Source organism: Lepisma saccharinum, chromosome 11 (genome assembly GCF_977018435.1).
Source record: "Lepisma saccharinum chromosome 11, izLepSacc3.1, whole genome shotgun sequence".
NCBI classification, from domain to species: Eukaryota; Metazoa; Arthropoda; class Insecta; order Zygentoma; family Lepismatidae; genus Lepisma; species Lepisma saccharinum.
The window spans coordinates 54721666-54744651 of record NC_139239.1 but is presented as its reverse complement, the minus strand read 5'-3'; the positions used below and the strand labels follow the sequence as shown (position 1 = coordinate 54744651).

The following is a 22986-nucleotide window of genomic DNA, read 5'->3' as shown; positions in this document are numbered from 1 at the left end:
TCTTGAATACAATTGATATCTGTCGTGTTAGAAGGTCACACACAGAACATTTGTAACTGAGCCATGTAAACTTCAGGACATACTCTTCCAACCATGTAAGTATTTCAGCCATGTTATTAAAACTCTTGTTTCTGTAAAACTTTGAAACTGTCTATTTGTTACAGGCTCACCCTGTATGCATTTTAAAGATGATATTTCACTTTTAGCTTTCATATAAGACAATTGATACGTGAAAAGCCACGATGACTATACTACTTTCATTTCCAAACTGCACTTCAAGGTCACGGTAACGTTTTCCCACGCAGTCGCCTGTTCCCCTCCAAACACAACCAACACACTCGTTCTGCCTGTTCATTGGGTGCTGCACGGGGAATGCGTAGGAGTAGAAGTGAGGAAGAGGGAAGCGCGGAGCTGGGTGGATGTCCTTGAAAGGTACAATAGAACTGAAAAAAGTATAGTTTACACGGGCTATTCCCGATGCTATCTCATTGTAATCATCGGTTCCCGGGTTCGAAACATGCTCTAACAAGTAGTTTCAGCCTCATACAGCTGTTGAGAGAGACATCTTGATACATTTAGTTAGCTGGTTGAAAAAAGTTTTGAAACTATAGTCGTGGCCTTGTAGGATACCGCTGTTCTGACTATTGATGCTGCAGCCGAGATCCACATTATTTTACTTCTCTTTATGTGCAACTTTTGGCTAATTTGCGAAGATAGGAATGAGGAATGATATGATGGAATTGATGAATGGACACTCACAAACATACATGCCCAGGCCGGGATTCGAACTCTGGACCCCTGGCGTCGTAGCGCGATGTGCTAACCACTCCGCCACGGGGGCCAGCTGAAGCGGCATATTTATTAAGTCTTGTTTCATTGCGAGTGTGCAGTACATTTACAAAAACAAAATCATAATAATTTGTTTACCGCCATTTTCACAGCACGGTGTTTACTCACGAAGCTCTACAAAACCACACGTGAATGCAGAAACGTGGGACTGGCTGTGATTCGTTTCACCATAAAATAACATAATTAGGCACCAACGCATGGCAATTTTTACGCTGTCTAGCCGCAAGGTCGTTCCACACTCCGCCCTCCAAACATAATCATTGTCAAAAGCTCGTGCGATGTCGATTTCTTAGGTTTTGCCACGATTTATGATAATGACTTTTGCGAGTTATGCAGAAGAGTTGAAAGCTATGCAACTCTCATCATCAGAGACTGGTGAAGCAGGGAGTCGTAACGTACCCAATTTGCGTTACACGGTACGTTCCATTTTGTAGGAGGAAGAGTATGGTTCAACTGCTGGTACCCATGTAACGTAACGAAATGCAATATCTTATAGAGTGACGTTACAAGGAACGTAACAAAATGTATTATGGTAGATATTAACGTTATAAAGGAACGGAACGAAATGAGCACATTGGAACATAACGTAATATGCAATATGGTATATACTACCGTTACAAGGATACAAGGAACGTAGTAACGAAATGCATTGTGGTATATACTAGCGTTACAAAAAAACGTAACGAAATGCAACATGGTAGTAAATAACGGTACATAGGAACGTAATGAATGCAATCCTCCGTAACGGAATGAAGTGAAAGGCAATATGGTCAATTAACGTTACATAGGAATGTAACAAAATGTAAACCACTGTAGCGGAACGGAACAAAATGCAGTTGGGTACATACCATCTGCATAAGGAACGTAAATAAATTCAGTATGTTAGATGTTAACGTTACAAGGAAAGAACAATTCACAAATGTTAGGTAGTAACGTTATAGGCGCGTGACGAATATAATCTATTTAACATCAAGGAAGAAAAAGGAATAGCCCAAGTCTCTTACCTTTCAGTATATCGTATGGGATTAATGTGTAATAGCCGTTAAAAATATGGTTGTTTGTAAAAAAATGAATTTCAACCAGGGTTGATAAAGGGTCAGGAATTTTAAATCAATTCAATTCCGGTTCAGCAGGGAATATTAGCAAGCATAAATGGATCTGGACCGTAAAGAGCCTTTTTATGTTTAAAATATTTCAATTCGTTCCAGGAACCTTTTCTCCGGATCAATTGAAATACGGCACAGGGACCTTCTTTCCGGATCAATTTAAAGACTGTCTAAGTTCCATATTGAAATGAAAGAATACGCAACTTGGACCGAATTAAAACTGTGCGATAAAGAAGGTTCCGGTGTTGTTGCGGAACCCAATAGAACCCATTAGAATTTATGGGTTCGTGGACGTTTAACAATCCTGATTTGAAAATTACATTTTTGGCTCGAAATTGAATACAGCTTCCAACTAGTGTAGAAATGAGTAGTCATAGACGTGCGCACGGGGTGCAAAGGGGGGGGGGCACATGCCCCACCCCCTAATCATTGACGTCTGCCGATATTTTCGACGCAGGGACAAGCAAGGTATTTTTCCATGGGGCATATTAACCAGATAATAGTGTTGCCCCCTCAAGAAACACCACTTGAATTCGAAATTATCGCATTCCTGCATTCCCATTATAATAATTAATGTACATTACTATGACTGGGATCAAATTATACGCGTGAAATATATACTTTTAGCTGACATTCGTTTTCTAAAGGGGAGATGTGGCCATCCTCGCCCCCTTTCAGATTTCCATGCTCCTATATTATTATACTTTAATCCAGAAATTTAGGGTTGAGGAATCTTATCACCGGTTATTAAACGATATTATGCTCTTGAAGAAAATTAAGTATTTTCAAGCAGATGAAAGTTCACAAAGCAACAACGGCGGAAGAAGGTGCAGTGGCGCAACCACAGGGTGCAGGGGAGATTAGCTCTCAAACTTGTACGGAAATCAATTCTAGGGGGTTAGGGGGCAAACATTGAACTATAGAAAGAAAGGTTACAGAATCTAAGAGTAGCAAGACAAAAGGGTACTGAAGATGGATTTAGTTTTCACGTCTGTCGTGCACTATTTCTTCCAGACGGTCAAGAGCACCTGCAAGGAGGCACAGAGGAGCAATTGCCCCCTCTTGATTTCTATCTTTATACAAATATAAATAAAGTTATATAAACTTGGACAGTTGCTGCTGCTTACGGTGTACGTTTTGCCCGTGTAAGGTAATATATAGATGTATTATTAATTTTTGAAACCCCACCGTTCATTTATAAACACACTGTATATGAGTCATTGTGAATTCGAGTCAATTAAAACATTTTGCGTTGTTGGGAGATTATCTATTAGGATAAAATTTGGACATAATGAATCTAAGTAGAGAAAAATCCAACTTGTATATCAAAATTGCCATGTCCAACTGATCTCCGAAAGTAGTGTTTAGCACGTCACATTTCAAGTATATTGTAATAATCTTCAATTAGGCCAAACGTTAACGAACAAAACAACATTTATTTAACTTATAACTTCATGTTATATAAACTACATGAAATACATTTAACAAAGACAAAAGACAAAATACAATCTCTCTCCAATTCGACTTGTTCACAGTATCTCTTCTAAAATTTTTATCTTTTTCTTAACTTCCATCATATATGATTGATTGATTTGAGTCCACTTTATGCACAGTTAGGCTAATCAGGACTGGACCTACAGTTTAAAGTGAAATCCCAATCACTTGTGCCTCCACCGGGTATCTAACCCGGGACCCCTTCATTACAAGGCGATGACGCTACCACTGCGCCATCGGGGAGGCCATTTCAAGTATAGTCCATGATTGTATCTAGTAGTATATGAACGAGATGTGTCCCTCCATTCAAACAATACGTGGCTTGTCCCTATAAGTGTGTCACTTATAAATTAAGTTTCCGAAAGCAGGTATTATGCATGAACAGAACAAAATATACTCGTGAGAAATTACAAAAATTATAAGTAAGTTCGTGGCGGGAGTTATTGACGGTTTTCCCCACAACCTATCCGCTTTAGGTTCCGGGTTCGAGTCCTGGTCTGTAAATATCTTTTTTAGGTGTCTCTTCATTAATTTAATCTAATTATCATCCATCTTCATAGTTTCGATTAATTATAAAAGTCACATAAAAGCGAAGCAAAATAAGAACAAATAAAAATAATTGCAAAATGATTACAATGTCAGAAGTACATTTGAAAAATAAAATGCGGACAGGAGATTCATTTTCAAACAGGTATTTGGGTAGAATTGTGTAGACAGACAGCATGCTCCCGAAAGTTGCCAATCCACGTGTAGCATGACCTTCGATACTGGGGTTGTGCTTTTTCAGGAAAGTTTGCTCGACGCTCCTCAAGCGTCTTATCAAGAATGCCTCGGTGTTTGCAGCATTACTATTTAACTTATTTTCCGTCGGGAAAATCTTTTTTCTCCTATTTAATCTGCGGTTGACTCTACAATACAGCATATTAATCAAGATACAACAACTGAATTACGGCGAAGTAGGTTAGAAACCCTGCGTGCTCAAGAGCAGCTTCGATAAGGCACCTGAATTGTTTCGAGCTGAAGCAGGAAATGGGCGATGTTTATTCCCCAAGGCCATTCTGTAAAACTAATGCCACAAGAAGTTTTCTGTGTGGATTTGTGAGCATGAAATTGTAGGTTAATGATAGTACTACAAGACGTTAAGTGGATTTATTTTTCTGTTTCGTTATTTTATATAGCTTTCCTACCTATATAGTTTGAATAACTAATTAATCATTTCATAAGCAGACAAACACGAAGAAGCCGATCCCGTGGCAAATTGGTTAGCGTAATAAACTGCGAAGTCTAATGTCGGATTAGATTGATTGATTTAGTTTATTTTACTTCGCGTTTTGTGCCTCTAGGCTAATTTGCGAAGATGGGGATGAGTGATGAAATGATGAAATTGATGAATGGACATTCACAAACAACCAAGCCCGACCGGGATTCGAAGTTTCGAACCCGGGAGATGTCGGATTAGAGCCTGGACTAGAAAATATGGATGGGTTGGGTCATTGTCTTTATACCACTTCCATCACCTATCACATCCTTTATCATCGCGATTAACCGAAAGTGGTAGACGCGAAATAAAAATAGAACCTTTGCATGGAAGTCCGAAAGAGAGGCAAGGGGGGGGGGGGTGCACGACCCACCTGGAAAATGAAAGTCAACCAAAAATTATATATATATCTCACACAATTCCATTTCAGCTGCAATAATATATGTTAATTATTGCATGAACATAACTAGCTAACTAACTAACTCTCTAGCCTTCTTAAACCCGAAGGTTCATGGCTGCAGAACACAGGCCTTCCATCTGTCCCTATCCTGAGCAAGATCTATATACTCTTTTCCATCCCTACCGATTTCCTTTAGGTCTATCTCAACGTTGTCCCTCCATCTTCGTCTTAACCTTCCTAAAGGTCTCTTACCATCAGGTTTCCCAACAAGAATCCTATAAACTCCTCTTTCCTCTCCCATCCGTGCCACATGGCCTGCCCACCTAAGTCTTCTTGATTTATTTATTCTAATTATCTCCTCATCCCTTTTAGGTCCAAATATTTTCCTAAGGATCTTATTTTCAAATAAGATGAATATGATAACTTCAAATTAAAGCAATGTTTTTTGAGGAGACAACACTGTTATGCACCTTGTTTGCCTCCCTCCCCCCGGAAAAACTACCTTGCTTGCCCCTCTTTGGAAAAAATCCTGCAGACGTCCATGAACCTTTAGTATCGACTTCGGACTATAAAGCATTGATTCTTCAATGTATAGAGCGGCAATATACCGCGACAGCCTCTTACAGAGTATTTGCCAGGAAATATCAACACGAGAACAGGGATAGGAATTCCTCTTATTTTAGATTTTCTCAAACTAATTTCAAGTATCTGGTGAAAATTCTTTCTATTTAGTATGCAAATAAAGGTTTTAAATTTGAATGGGCGTATTAATTTTCTGGGTTTTTCCAGAGACGATATGAAGCACTGCGGATACGAAGGGCGAACTCAACAAAGTGCATTGTGAGGGAAATGCGTTTCAAGTTGTCAGGCACAATTCGAGCTCCACAAAAACTTGGTAACTGTAGATCGGAATGTTTCATGCGTGATTTTCAAAGATTTTATGGAGTTTGCACTGTGCCTGGCAACTTGAAACGCATTTCCATCACAATGTACTTTGTTGAGTTCGCCCTTCGTATCCGCAATGCCTCATATTTTCAATTACTTTGAAGCATTTTGGACCATTTTTTATTTTTATAAGCAACTGCATTAATTGATAGAATGATCTTAAACATGAAACTAATTGTTTTTTCCAATGATTGACTGTTTTCTTTGCCTTTCATTACGCTAGGTCACTCAGCCGCTATCTTTGTTGTGAGCCTAGATTAAGTGTGATTGGAGCTTATCCTATATGCTTTCTTCATACAACATGGCTGTCGGCTACATGTTTGACATCTTAACACAACTTCTTTGAAACATCGCTCATGAAATGTATTTCACCTATCGTCCTACGGGAATCAGAGGAACGTAACTACAAAAATTCTGTTTTCAGTTTCGTTAAAAAAAAATCCTCTGAAGAGTATTTGGAGAAAATCGACATTTTCCACTTCTAATTCTTATCTGTAAGGCGGAGTCACGTTTAAGAGTCATATTCCTAAGAATACATTATTTCCTCTCCTATTAATTTGATAAATTAGAGTTAAGTCGCTCTGGTTCTCACACACGCTATCAGCCCCTATTTTCCAAAATTTGGCACGTTAGGTATTACGCCAGATGTGTCATTTGGGTATGATGCATTTTTGTTATATGCCTGTGGAGATTCGAACAGTGTTCTCGGCTTGCGAGCCAGGTTATATCGGCGTCAGCGTCCAACGTTTGGAGCGCATACATTGCTCTAAGCAGGATGCTCTCTACCTTATGATGGGACACTTTTTTACCCATGAAAGTTATTGTCCGTGGCCTGCAAGCAAAGTTCTTGCAACAAACTGCCTCGAGAGAATTATGCGTAGGCTATGTGTGACTTTTCTGTTTCTCAGACCACGTGTGACTACCTACAAATTATGTGAAACAATAACATAAACAACTTCCCATGTGAGTATGAGAAAACACTTGCATTCTAGCCGGGTTCGATTCCTGTGATTCGAATTCCACTTTGAACTGTAGGCCCACTCCCAATTAGCCTATCTGTGCATACAAGTGAACTTAAAACAAGACAAACTTTCATTCTAACCTCAGTCACTTATGGGAGCTGCTTAGAAGTAGTAGTGTTGACTGCCATGACTAAAATTTCTGGATCCAAGTTCACTTCCTCTCAACGATTTTATTTGTTGTTTTAAGTCCCCTTTATGCACAGTAAGGCTAATCGGGACTGGACCTACAATTTAAAGTGGGATCCGAACCACTTGTGCCTCCACCGGGTATCGAACCCGGGACCCCTCTCTCGACGATTTGACTGAGTCTGCACTCCTGCGCTACACTCCGCTGTCTATGCAATGTAGTTTTAAAAGTTGTTAACTGAGGTATCCTAGTCACTAATTCCACCGCTGCCACCAGTTAGTCAAGGTATGACTCATCATCAGCCAGGCTCGGGCGAAATGCAACTCATTAAACCGTCGCGGACGAACTGTGGCATTTTTCTAGGAATTTCGCTTTCGGACCAAACGCTACTGAACGTACAGCAGTCCCAGTGCCTGCTCCAAGTTGCACTGCTGCTTTCGGAGCCCTTGGTTTGGGAAGGGGATGGGGGTGAGGAAAGGGTCTTTATTTTTCATACTGAAGCTCGTTCATTTCGTTCTCCTATTTCTCTTGGTTGAATTTTCTGAGATACGGAATCTACCTCATTTTCCTTTTCATTTTGTTTTATTGCGTCACCCACGGTACTCTTACATGTACTTAACATTTTTAATTTCCCTGTACCTGCACCCTTTGGTTAGGTAAAAATAAATAGCTGCAGTTCGTCAAATGTTGTATTTTTGTTTTTGTTACCCATTTTTCTCGTACTTCAGTCAAGGGCAATGGAGCTACTGGTAACAGACGTAGTTAGGAAATAGCATGAATTGTTTCTTCCCCGCACTGTAGTTGACCGATAAAAGAACTATGTAAAGTCTCGTTTCTATTACCACAAATTTTACCGCGCAACATGACACGCGGCATGCGACGCTGCATGTGCCAAGCATTTGTTGAAATGGAAACTGTCTGCAACATGCCGCGGCGCAAGTGCCGGGGACAAAATTGCCCCAAACGATTAAGACGCACAACGTGCGCGGCGGACAATGGAAACAGCCTGCAGCAAGTTCCTGGGGCATACGAACTAGAGTAGAAACAGACGACGCGACTACAATCTGTGGTCCAACAAGATTTAATAACAATGCAAAATCACTTGCAGTCATTCTTACAAAGTTTTCGTATCCACTTTGAAGACGTAAGTCTCTCATCAACGAGTTAATTTTTTGCTAGAAAACTTCTAATCCACCATCTAGGTTGTTTTCGCCTCTTTTTTTAGAAATTCATGATACGCGCCTGCCATAACCAACAAACCCGCCATAGCTTTATTGTTCATCTTTACCCAAGTTAAATCACCACCAAATTATTACAATACAAGAGAAGGAACACTGACTACTCTAAAGCACTGCACAACGCTACACTGCGATCCTGCACTCCAGTGTTGTTGCGGACGTATTTTGAAGAAGTAGTTTTGAATTGGAAGCAGTACGAGTACACTAAATGACGCGCAACATGCGCCGGCACATGTTGCACGTCATGAGTCTGGAACTTGTCTGAATGGAAACGTAGCTTAACAGAAACAGAAGGCTTTCACGATTTGTCTGAATATTAAAGTGATCTCTTCTTTCACACCAAAACATAAATAACTATTCTCAGATTTGAAACCGTAACAGGGGTGTAAGGGGTGACCTTCCACGTAGTACACCCAATCGTCAACTTCATTCCACGTAGTACACCCTGGACTGCTCTTTGCAGACTAACGAGGCTCTGGCGACTGACCCTATGGCCAGTATAATTCTGTGTGTTCTGTTTTTGTCATGTGTGCTGAGTGCCCCTTTAGAGCCTCAGCTTTTAACCTAAGTCAGAATATTTTAATATTTCAGTTATTCGATATTACAGTTACGTTATTTGTTATGGTAAGGGGCTGGACCCCGTATAACGTGGCGGTTGCAAAATAGCCTAAGTGCTGACGCACCCAAAATTAAAAAAGAAAAAAATGTAACAGGGAATATAGCTTTAATAAATGCCTATAAATATTTCACTATCGTTTATATTTATGTACATGTTGTTAATTTCGAAATATTGGGAAGAAATGCAGCAAAATGCTACATATTCGATTACTAATTTGAGCCACTATACATGTTATGTTTTTATTTCATGAACAATGCGACACCACAGGTCCCGAGTTCAGATCCCAGCCTGTGTATTGTTTTCATTATTTTCTTCGTGATGTCCTTTCATCAATTTTGTCATTGCATCACCCATCCTCGTCTTCGCGATTAGCCAAAAGTGGCAGAAAACCAAAGTTAAATATAACAAATCAAATCAAACATTACTTGCAAGACAAGAATGGATAGGTTATTTTGAAGCTGCTGTTATTAAAAGCAAATTGTATGTAGCTTTCCTAGACAGAAGTTTCACACACAGAAACTGATTGATTGGATAACGGCTGCGGATTCCTACTCGAGCAGAAAATATATATATTTCCATTTATTACTTACAACAATAGCAGACTGATTTCCTGCTAAATCAAAGAAAACTTGCATTCACAGTTACAAATTGACGTGTTGAATGAAGTTAACTACAGATTTCTCTCACTCCAATTCTGATTAATCGAACAGCACACCACAACGTGGGTCATTATATATTTCCAACTTACTCTCGAGTTCCTCAACTAAAAATATATTGACTGCGAGACAAAAACTCCTCTCCGATAACACATTATATGCAGAGTATACGTAAGTTGAAATTCCATCATAATAATAATTTGAATTCTTCAAGTAGTAGCTACAAATATAATTTTTCATACATATTTTGTTAGCAAAATATGAAGTTCCTCACTTCACAAGGATAACATATACACAGTATTTCACAAGAGTTTTTAGTTCGAGATAGTCGTAGGCCTAATATGAATATAAACGTCACTTCATTACTTAGTTAAAAAAAAATACCAGGCAATCAGAGTTCGAGGGTATGCCTGAAATTATTTGTAGTATCTCATGTATCAAGGGGGCTTTTTAAGTAAAATGAAGGATACATACCACATGCTTTGGTCAATTCAGAGTAGTAGAAACGTAATTATACTGCATGTTGCAACTGAAACCGTAGCCTCGAAGGCCGAAGTCGTTTAGTGATCCACTCATACACTCGGTACCAAACATTTCAAGTTCGAGTAGACATCTGGGCATGGCTGATTTTTTTTTTGGTAAGCATCTCTTCATAGATTTAATATTATCATCATTCATCTTCATCGTCGCGATTATCTACAAGTGGCAGAAAAGCGATATAAAACATGAATAATACAAAAGTATAACAAACAAAAGAGGATAAAAGGATGAACTGAGTTAATGATAGGAAGTTTTATAAAATTACTGTTTCTTGAATAATCTTGTCCTTTGTTCCGATTGTATTTCTTAGTCACACGTTGCTCAATGTCCATGTCGACTGCCGTTCTTGCGTTCTTGAAAATTACTTTCTTGTCTGTCTATGCCCTTCTTTCAAACGTGGTAGGTAGGCGGGCGTTCTGTCTGTTTCTACACCAAAAAGTTTAATGCACCTCCTGTCCAAGAAGACAAGAATTACTGAAAGTAATTTTCAAAATTGTAAGCGGATGAGGGCCCTTGTAAATGATAAATATACTGTCCTTTTATTCGCTTAGTTTTGAGAATCACTTCCCATACAATTCTTGCCTTCTTGAGAGTCCAATGGCCCTGTCTGGCTACAGACCAGTTGCACAAACGCGGTGTCGTTTGTTTCGTACAACAATTACGTCTAACATTTCGTTTCTACGTATTTTCTACTTGCCAAAAGTGCCTTTCATATAGCCCCAAGGCGTTGTCTACTCGGATGCTTCGTGATCGAAGGTCACGTGTACAAAGTTTCAGGATTCAGATTTTCCGATTTTGCGTGGTGCTGCTGCTATCGGTTCTGTTCGCCTTCTCAAGGTCGCGCAGCAAGCAATTATTTTTCGTCTTCCGATAGGAGAAAGCTTGCCTCTCGCTTAGGTGGACGAACGCGTGGCACGGTTGATTTTTTGGCTCGACCATGGTTGGTCCTTTATGTTTCGTCCTTCAGCAACTTAGTCTAAGCACGAATCATTCTCATCGCCAAACAACTGTATTTTTTTAAAAAAAATATGTAATACATGTAAACAGAGAGGGAGAGATATAGATAGATATAAACGTTTTCCCTCAACAAACGTTTGCTTTGCTATCGTATAAAGTGAACGTACATGTTAAAATTCATCTAGCATAAATAATCAAATTAGAACAAATTCACATAAAGCGATTAAGTATGCAGAAAATAAATATATTTGTGATAAATACATAGTTAATAAGTAAATTCCAATAACCAGAACTTTAGTCACGCCGAATCTTGTTTACTGATGTTTTCGAACGTTTTGTTTTACAATTTAATTTTTTCACTGACATCCAAAACGAAAATACGTATTATAACTTAGTGACTTTCGAGGGGTCATAGCACTGTAATGTTAGTATGCTGCCGATCATAATTATGAAGCTTCTTCGAAAACGCCTTCCATAACGGTATTTGCTATTCGTAACGGATATGTGTATCACTTTTTCGAAACAGACTTTTGTGGAGGAAAAGAACTGTAACGTTACAAAAGTAACGAGCACAATTATACGAGAGACCTATGTTATTCTCTCCGGAACACGGCATCGGACACGGTATTGCACATCGGAACGTCTGTATGATACCAGCTATAAATAACGTTGTTGCTTTGAAAAAAGGAGTGTAACGTTTTTACAGCCGTGACCTCAATTAAGTTACTGGTTAATTGTAACGTTACTATCACTTTCCACACACACTAAAGTTACTAGTCAATACGTGACGAACCTCTTTCTTACCCTGTAACGTTACTGGTTGCCGGCAATGGATGTAACGTTAAAGTGTCACGTGAAGACCTACTCCTTTAGAGATCAGTTATGGTTCGGTACCGTTATGCACACCTGTAACGTAATGTTCATATACCTGAGGTAACGTTTCTGTTCACGAAAAAAGTTATTCCGTTTCTGGTTGTAACGTAACGGAAACCGTAATTGAAAATACCGTTCCATTTCGTTACGTTACGACTCCCTGTGGTGAAGATGTTCCCTTGGGTCATCGACCAGATAATTTCTGGAGAAAATTTTAAGTATTTGGGAACTAATGTCAAACTGATCTTCAGGGACAGAGGTGTAGATGTACTCTCTGGTTATCAACCAGATGATTTCTGGAAGTTTCGAACATTTGAGAACTAAAGTAATTCTCTCATCTTCAGTAATAGAAGTGAAGATGTTCTCTAGGTTTATCGTGCAGGTGAAACTAAAGAAATTTGCGAGCATTTTGGAAACAAATGCCAATCTCATATTCAGGGATGAAAGTGAATATGTTCTCTCACATCGACTAGGTGAATTCTGGACAAGTTTGTGAGCATTTGAGATGCAACTCTCATACATCTGCAGGGATTCAAGTCTCAATTATTACCACTTAGCATTTTGATATGCGCAACAATAATTGTCAAAACAAACAACAAACGAAACAACACAACAAAACAATAATTGTCTTTTCATCCTAGCATACTGTACAGCAACAATTTTAACTCTTTATGTTTTTTCTATAGAATACATTCTCTATCATATTTCGGCCTTCCGACGGTATAGTGGTAACGTCGTCGCCGTGTAATCAAGGGGTCCCGGATTCAATTTCCGGTGGAGGCATATTTCACAGTGGTTCGGATCCTACTTTAAACTGTAGGTCAGGTCCCGATCAGCCTATATATACATAAAGTGGAAGAACAACTCAAATTCTAACGTATTTCGAAAGTTTTCCTTCAAAAGACATTCCATCAATAATATTTAGTGTATGAATTTCTTCCACCGATTCTAACTCGTGAATATCTCAATTACAATTTAACCACAGTCTTTTGCAGAAGCGTCTCTTGCAAAAAAAAATACCCTTCACCGAGAATCCCCATTGACATAATGTGGGAAAAAAATAGTTTAAAAAATTACGTAAATTGTAAGCGAGGTTTCTGTTTATTGAAAACTGTTTATTAAAACTTACAGGAAGGGAGGGAGAAGCATCTTAAAAATAGCGAACAATGCAAGCAAGAAAAAGGAGAACAGAGAAGAGGATGCAACGATCCTGCGAGATCGCCACAAGTTACGCATTTGTTCTTTTTATTGTCATTGTTGAATAGCATTGTATAATCTTATCTATTGTGTTATCGCTTCTGCATAGGGTTTCACTGCTATGCTTGGTAGAGAACGTAGTTCTACCTTATCTCACTAGGGAGCGTTATTGTTTCAACTAGTTCATTATTAATCTGTATAGATGGCACCTCATGTTAAGCAGCGCTCTCGTAGTTTACGAGAATCCACTAGAGGCGCTGGCGCTGCGCTCAGAATTGTATATAAGCAGCGACGCTGCCCCGGCAGGCAGTTCTGTGTTGACTCTTCGGCGACTCATGGTCGAGCTCTGCTCCCGCAAACAGCCCAGCATTGCAAGCACACGGGTGCTTAGGGATACAAGAGGGCTTCTTACAGTGTGGCCTACTCTGGTAGATTATACGAGAGGTAGCAATATTTCTCGGCCTACCGGGTAGAATATACGCATTGTTTCAAGCTCAACCTCCTACAGTGTGGCCTGCCTGTAGAACAGAAACGTACTCCTTGTGCGGCCTACAGGTAGATTATACGCATTGTATTGGGTTACGGTTTAGCTCGTGGACATATTTACTGTTGGGAGACGGCCTACTAGTAGATTATACGAAGGGTATCCGTATTCTTTGGCCTACTAGTGGATTATACATTTCACTACAGTCGATGCAGAAATGACGTCATCTTTTGGCCTACTGTGGTAGATTATACGAGCGATAGCAATATTTCTTGGCCTACCAGGTAGAAAATACGAAGGGTGATGTTCATCGTTAGTTAATTTTTCATTAAGGGAAAAACGAGCAGTGTTTTATTACTGCCTACAGCTTAGCATTATTCAAGTAATTAATTAAAGTAAATAAAGTTTAACTAAGCATTATCCTTTGTAAGCTTACAGTAAATTTCCGTTGCTTTGTTGATATTACTCTTTACTAGGAAAGCAGATTTAAATGTTCCTTGAGTCGTTTAATGAATGCCCTATTGTTCCCAAGTCAGCACAGAGGCGACCCAATGCCATAAAAGAAAAATAAGGTCCTTTATTCCCCACTGGAGAAAAATTGAATGGTCCCTGTCCTCCCTCTCCAAGACTTCTGCAGAGGAGATTCGAACCTGGAACTTCAAGAACGACAAAGTGCAGTGAAATCTTATCAGGAGATATAGTGACTGTTTTGTGCGGATATCTAATTTCACCCCAGTGTAATAAACTGTTTACGTAGACGATAACTTTCATTATATATACCCGAACCCTGAGTGTATAAGAACATCATATCTCCGGCTAGAAAAGAGCTAACATCATGGGTAAAACTGAATAATGTTCCCCGTCACAACGTCGAACCCGGTACGTTGCAGTCAAGTACTATTCTGAGAAACTGCAAGTACTATTCTGAGAAACTGCAACGTTGCAACGTTGTGTGTGTGTGTGAGGATCGAACACAAGGGGGCGTTACAAGGAAGAGGAAGGGATTATCTACGAAGTGAAATGTAAAGAATGTCAGAGTGTGTACATAGGAGAAACTGAAAAAAAGGCTGAAAGACAGGTTGAAACAACATAGGGATGATGTACGACTTAAAAGAGAGAGAAATGCAATATTTAAACACACGAGAGAAACAGGGCATGACATAGAGTGGGATGAGGCTAAGCAGATAGGAAGTGAGAAGAGAATGCTAGTGAGAAAATGGAAGGAAGCCAAGGAAATAGAGAAGTAAGGTGAAGAAGACATAATGAACTGGAATGGAGGACTGAAGTTAAACAAAGAATGGAAGAAGGTGTTAGAAAGAGTGGAAAGGACAACAGAGAAAGAGGAGAGGAGAAGGGACAAAATGAAGGAAAAAGAGCGTGAGATATTCTATATGAATATCACTTCACATTCTATATGAAAGTAATTATGTTTAGCCTTTTAGGTGAAAGTACAGTTGACAAGGGAAAGCCACCTTCTAGAAAGTTCCTAACAACTTTCTAATAGTCTGGAGGGAGTAATGTTTGTGTATATATAATGCCCTTTTTGTGTATCTTGTTACTTTTGTACTTGATACAGAGTCTGATGAAGACCTTGCTAGAAGGTTGAAACGTTACGTTTAGTTTATGTTTTTAATAAAATAAATTACTGCCTTGGTCAGCATATTTAGTTTTTCATAATCATGGAAACAAGGCTTAATGGTGTTATAATTGAAAACCGGTTACGATAAACATATATGAATGCCGGGAACGTAATTCCAGCTTGCCCGAGAGGAAGAACAGTCAGTTTTGTAACATGACTCTTAATTATCATTATCTGCGGAAACGTAATTATTCCAGACATGCTAAAAAATGCACCTCAATTTGAAGAATTTCATTTCACTTCGTCGTTACCGGATTGTTTCCCACCATTTCGAAGAAATACTCCCATGAAACTAACAATACCATAAGAGCAATTTAAGTCGGAGAAGACAAGGGGATTTATGGAAATCCACTCTTCATAAGTTGATTTGCTATGGTGACACAAATGAATAAGAAGTAAATACCAAAAATAAAATTGCGAATTAGTAAAGGATCATCATTTCGCACATATTTAATTGCATTTCTGTTCAACACAAAACGTTTTTATTCTCAAGTACGATAAAGGTGACTGTGTGTCGTCTCATTCCGAACCACCGAAAAAAGCACAGCGCGTGCGCGTGCGTGCGCGCGTGTGTGTGTGTGTACACATTTGTTATTTTCATTAAATTGAGTTTTAAGTTCACTTTATGCAAAGATAGGCTAATCGGGACTGGGCCTACAGTTTAAAGTAGGATTAGAACCACTGTGTAAAGTTCCTCCACCGGGAATCGAACCCAGGACCCCTTGATTAGAAGGCAACGATTTTACCACTACGCCATCTGGGAGGTTTTTTACTACAGTGGAAAAATTAATAGATCAAATTAACAGATCATCTTAGATAGGAAATGAAAATACTAGGATGGAATATACACTGTGAAGTGCAAAAAAATCCCTTACTTACAAAAATTGTAAGAGGGCCATTGTGTTTCCTTTCCGTGTAATTATCTACGTCTATTGAAGGTCAAGGCAGGAAACCTGATTTTCGCCGCGACATTTCACGCAACTAGCACACGCATATAGCTTATTTTAAAAAAAATAACTGATAGGGAAACTCTATAGTGTTCTCATAATTATCTCGCAACGACTTGCACTTAATTACTACCTTAATTTCGCTCGATGCCCTTTCATCCATCCTACCACAGTGTCTCTGACGAAGGAAGGCTGACAAAGTACCGCCCACATCCTCGTGCAACACGACATAGGCGTGCGCACGGGGGGCAAGGGGGCAGTTGCCTCTCTTAATACTCTCACTTAGAAATATAGTGTAGATAAATTATTATTACAGTTATTAAACAATATTATAGGTGGGTTTCATGTGATGTCAGGATGCGCACAGCCGCCATGTTTGTGGCCAATTTTATTTGTCATTTGCCAGAAAATATCCACCACGTAGTGTTCGTTACATCTGCACCAATTGCACGTTTGTTTTATCTGTGTTAGTGTCTCACTCCGGCCCGCTTGAATTCCGTCCCGCCCGCTTGAATTCCTTATGCTTACAAGAACTAGCCTCAATCATGGCTGCTCGAAGCCACAATGCAAAGGTTTGTGACGTAAGTGAAACATGCCTATTCTCTTAATAATAATAATAGAATAAAACATTGAGGCCTACGAAACTACGGCGGGTTTATATCCTATGTAATTGGACTAAATCACTTCGATCTCCAGCAAATTACTTGTTATTAAGTTTCGCGCATTTTATTCGTTAACCTAATTGTGTTACAAATATGTGGTCGCAGAATAAATTGGTCGCACATTGGAAATGAACAAATTATATGTAGTCGTTTTGAATCTACTGTACGAAATCATGTTTACACCTAGGTATATAAATTAGTCTGAACCACAGAGAAGGAAAATAAAGGGTGAGGGGAACAGAACGTATGTGTCACGAAAGCTGGAATTCTTCTAATAGAGTGATTTTCGATGGGTATGGACACACACTATACACGTCCCTGTTTAGTACCCATCAAGACAATAAAACTGAGATGAAATGAAGTTTTTATCTCCGACTGAACTTTTATGAAGACTTTTGCACCCCTTAATCAGAGGGTCTGCGCACGCCTATGCAACAAGACCATTCGGTATCCGAATCGATGAGATCCTTTCACCGCTTGGTGTTGATAGTGATCTTCGTCTCTCCGCTTATTCTCGCCACTTGGGAATTGCCTGCATCTTTGATTGACAGTCTCCAACTGCCCTCCCAGATGCAGAATACCAGCAACGGATCTTACATCCCAGTACCACAATTTTACTGTCTTTGATACCGATGGATCCAAATCAGTCGAATAGGATATCTCTTTGTTGTCAATTCTGAAGTTAGTTTCTAATTAGTAGCCTCGTCCCCCTACTGTTTCTAAAGGGTATCAATGTGTAGATGAAAATGCTCGGTTAAATACAGATCTGAAGGAAGGACCACCGACAATATCAGCATATCGGCTTTCCCATCACCAAATAATTCGAAGCAGAATATTAGATAGTAATTGTGTACATGCAGTCATGCTACGTAAAGTCCTTTTAATCTCAAATGTGGCTAATTTCAAATGTCAACCAGAGGTAACAAATAGAACTTGAAAAAGTGCAAAGCATGTTTCTTCCCTTGCTGTGAAGAATCCTCGAGCTGCTAGTGGGAAATGTAGCAATCGTGCCACGCCTACGAAAATTTCGCAGTTTTGCACCGTTGTAAATTTAAGCAAATCCTAAGCCGCTTTTCTAAGAACTTATCGCTTTTCTCGTTCTTAAATGAATTATCCTTTGAGCGCTTGAAACACAAGCTGAGTGGTTTACTTAAGTGCTCAGCCTCCATTCGTGTGCGGTGCACCTGTTTCGTTCAAATGTCATTGCGCTGTTCATCTTCTCGTAGCCAAGTCTCTAGGGATGAGTCTAGGTCTGGGGAGATAACTGCTTATGCAGGAGATAGAAAACAGCGGGGGTGGAAACGTTTTGATTTGGGGGAATACAAAGATCAATCTCCATGGACACACATACATAAACATTCCATTTTTTGGACATGACACATGGCGGAGTGGTTAGCGCACAGTACGCTACGACGGCCTGAACATGGGTGTTCCTTGTGAGTGTCCCTTCAATACTTTCATCACTCGTCGTCACGATTAGCCGAAAGTGACAGAAAAGCGACGCTACATAACAAAAACTAAATCAAGAACGAGAAAAACAACTTTCAATATGTAAAGCAAGATTTGCATTACCTTATACTGCCAACATAAAATAACACATTCTCAAAATTCTTTTCATTTTCTTTACTCCCGGGTTCGAATTCCGGCCTGGACTTGGGTATTCTTTGCGAGTGTCCCTTCATCATCCCTCATCCTCATCTTCGCGATTAGTGAAATGTGGCAGAAAAGCGAAGTAAAATAATCCAAATCAATCCATCAATCAATCGTTCCTTTTGTCATAGTGATATCGCCCCTGTCAAGATCAACTTAAAGGTGCAAATATTCGACGTTAAATAAACCGGCAAACAAATGCTCTTAACAGCTTAAGATGTTCTTAAATTGGAGGGAAGACAGGTTGAATTGCTGAAAAGTGTTTTGAATGCAATTAAAAAGGAAGTTGGAGCGAAATAATTACATTGCTCTATATTCTAAAAGAAGTCAAACCCCGTTCTCCCTCCCCCGAAAAACCTATATCAGGTTGAAAAAAAATGTAAATATATCAGTGTTCAGGTAGGCTAATCAGGATTGAGACAATACTTTAAGGGAGCATTTGGATCACAATGCGTCCCATTCGGATATCGAACCGGGCTCCGGAATTATTTTAAAGGGAGGCAAATGAGAAGCAACCATAATGACTGTGTGACTCGATTCTGCACACTTCGCTTCAGCGCGGCACATGAGCGGAACTGCCGCAATGTCTCCTAAAGAATCAAAACCGGTCCTGGGGTATTTGTACTGAACGACCAGCACCACATGCACCACGTTGGTGCAGCTGATTTGTACGCCCTATCTATTCTTACGTTGTGTGATAAAAGGGGCAGAAAACAATAAGAGAACATGAGAGAGTGGCTACCAGTTCCTATATGGCAATTCCGATCCAAGTTGACGATATTCTCCCCCTCTTCATAAATATATCGTGCAACCAATATCTGTGTTTCCGTTTGCGGCTTTCATTAATACGTTTTGAGTAAGTTAGGAGAGTCGGGTTTAATTATATTAGTATTTTCACTCTCCCCTCCTTCTCCTACATGAGTAATACCATTTCCAATTTGATTAGAACGCCTTTCGACAGCTTCAAATTACGATCGTGGCTACTTGACGTCATTCCTCACAAATTAATACTTTCCGCGTCTTTAAAATGCACCAATTAGTTTCTGCGAACTTCAAGTTTTCACCTACAAACCCGATCTTGCTGATAGCGTAGTGGTAACGCTGACGCCTTGTAGTCAAAGCGTTCTGCGTTCAATCCCCTGTGGAAATACATTGCACGGTGATTCGGATCTGCCTTTAAACTGTAGGTCCAGTCGCGATTAGCCTATCTGTGCACCAAGTGTACTTAATGCTGACAATCTCTTGACCTCCACAATCACTTCCTGCATTCCAAACGCAAACCTCACACACACTTGTACACCCAGCGGGAAAAGTAACAGTATGCTAATTGTCCATTGCAATTTCCAATCAGTCTGTTTTCCACAGTGTGATGATCATGAATTGAAATAAAAATGTCACTAACCAGATGGCAAAATCTGCTTCGCATCAATAGAATTTCCGGACCCGTGACCGACTGTACTCCTTCGAGAATTATGTCGAATTGTTCTTTCATTGATAATTTCAATGTTTTGTGTAATACAAAATGTGTTCCAGGGCTCGAAAACGACAAATAACCGAGATATTTGATCCCAAAGTACGGCCCCCGTAAGTAGACAACCACATATTTCGGAGTACTTTCGCAGCTTTTTATTCATTAAAACCGGTTGTACGAACATTCAGAGAGAGAATAAACATGTGCAAATGATAACGCCATCAAATATAACACTCCGAACCTAACAAAAACGTCTTAAAATTGCTATAAGCGTCAAACCTAAATAGTAAAATTATAAACACCAATAAATCTAACACGCCTAACGATTATTTCACTCCCGTTTTGGTCACGTAAGTTTTCAGTCCATCGTGTTTGATTATTTTATAATACATTTTAATGTATAAATAATTAATATTTATTCAAAATTCATGGAGTTTTATCATAAATATTTTGAATGTGCTATATTCACTTGCGCGAAACCTTCAGGATGTGCTGCTTTAGGCTAAGGAAACACAGATACTTTACTTCACCAGTAATCACAGGTACTGTACTTATCTGTACCATTATACAATTTCTTAAAATCATTACACAATTGGAACCCTGCCCATTATGGTTAAGTGAAACTCATGCTCGGATACTCACGAAAGAACACCACGGTATAGACCAAGGCTGGAACCCAGAACCTTCGGTAGCGTGGTCGTGAATCGACCACTTTACGTGCTCGACCACCGAGGCTGCTTGCACAATATGTAAGAACCATCTAAATCTTAACGGCGCAGTACTTACCGGACATGTGCAGCTCGAAGAGTGTGCGAACCTTGTCTTAGCAGTTTGCAACTTCAACCGTTGGTCAAAATTCGCGCACGAAACAGAGAAACTTCCGCCACAACATGGTAAGAAAGGATTCAGGTTGGCACCACTGCACAGCGAAACCGAATTGACGCAAGTTAAATGCACCCGTGCCGTTCATAACACACGTACGCTCCACATTATGTCAGGAAGGTGACTGAAGCACCGGGACTCTTAAGAGAGCCCGAAACTAAATGCAATAACCTTGGCGATCGTCGATTGTTTGTTGTTCGGAGCGACGGCGATACACATAAACTCTTCGTGATCGCGAGCGGCACGATGCGAATTTGGAAAATTGTGCGAAAAATGTGTGGCATGCAGCTCGCATATCCGCGTTCGTGTGTGATCCACAACGCCATTATTCCCCCGGTTCCTGTTTGTAGCGGGGGAACAGACCTGAGAATATTGGCAAAGCATCGCAAAAGCTCGTTTTCCGACGCCCGGTGTTTATGATGTAATGTGGTCACGGCCCACCTAGTAATCGCTTTTCTTTAATGATGCTCTTGCAGGCATCGGGTACATACGAACGTTTTCTCAGCACGTCATAACTCGTGAACACTGCCATGTCTGACTCACAGCGATATGGTTCGCAGTAAAATCGAAAAGGTGGAGGGGAACCAACAAAATCCAACCCAATTTGCGTCCACCGACTGGTCCAAAAGGGTCACGCCACTTATCCATTGGAAAAAAGGAAAATGCCTCCTCCTCCCTTTAATTTCCAGTTCTACGCTCTCTCTCTCTGTTGTTTCTTTTCGTTCTTGTGTGTGTTTGCATGAGATTTGCTTGAAAAAATATTTTATTGTAACCAAAGATTCGTTTAAATAGATCACAAACAAATGATCGTTCACAAGAACTAAATTCATTCAGTAAATTCATTCATTCATTTACGGTTACCAGTAAGCTTTAACCAAACGGGATTTGTTGATCGAAACAAATCCGTTTTTTATGTGTGTCGTTTTTCCCCCTGGACAATATTTCAACCATTCTCATCTTCACTGAAAAACAACTCTCCCGTAAAAACGCTACACTGTCCCAAGTCACCCCGAAAACGAGCGAGAAATCTCATTTCCTATCTGCCCGCCAGTAAGAGAAACGGACAACCATCGATTTTGGGTTTTTCGTCGCCAACGTATGCGTTGCTTGCAGCGCTGTGCTTGGGGAAGAGCGACCCGGATCATCCGTCTGCCAGTCACTCGTCACCTCTTCTCCCAGATCAACTCTGCTCCTGAGACAAGATTGGTAGTTCAAGAGAAAGCCTCGGAGGGAGACAAAGTTTGAATTGTCCCCGCACGAAGTGATATTCTCGAAAGAGAGGTTTATTTTAAGAAACCAGACAGGGTGTCAAGCGGAGAGCATGTGTGAAATTTGCACTTTGAATCTAGGACAATCGCGATCGAGACAAACTTGAGGACAATTGCCATCACTTTTTAGAAAATGTCTTTCTTTGAAAGTTACAGGCCAATTGATTGATTGTATGATTGAGTTAGTTCATTTAACGTTGCATTTCTGCCACTTTCGAAGGGGTTGAATCGTGATAAGATGAAATGGTTGAAGGAACCATCACAAACACATGTGAAAAACACAACACAACTCCCACACGGGGTACGAAATTATTGAAGACTGGTGGGGGGAGGAGGATCTTAATCTACACACGCTCGCGCATATATATATATATATATATATATATATATATATATATATATATATATATATATATATACAGGGTGTCGTAAAACTCTTTCAACAACGCTTGGCTGCTGGTAGATATCATAAAAACAAGTAACTTTTCCCTATAAAGTTTACCTCGAAAGCGCTTAGTTTTGCGCTATAAGCGCTTAAAATCTATCCTGTACGTATGCAACCCAACACAGCAAACGCTTGCTGTGACATAAATACCAGGGTCGCGTGGCAGGGTTGCCACTAGCGTTCCTCGGTAAGAGAGAGGACTTGAAAACAACAACTTGGGAGTCTTGCCTGAGCAAAATCCAAAACATTAATGATAC

The 22986-nt window shown here is 39.8% G+C and overlaps 1 protein-coding gene across 1 annotated transcript in view; it reads right to left on the bottom strand.

Moving 5' to 3' along the window:
* Positions 1 to 21119, bottom strand: part of LOC145994809 (tachykinin-like peptides receptor 99D) — a 616641-nt gene extending 595522 nt beyond the window's left edge. Inside the window, exon 1 of the mRNA XM_083131117.1 lies at positions 20921 to 21119. The gene's annotated coding sequence lies outside the window, so the exon portion shown is untranslated. The remainder of the gene's footprint in view (positions 1 to 20920) is intronic.
* Positions 21120 to 22986: the final 1867 nt, after the last annotated feature.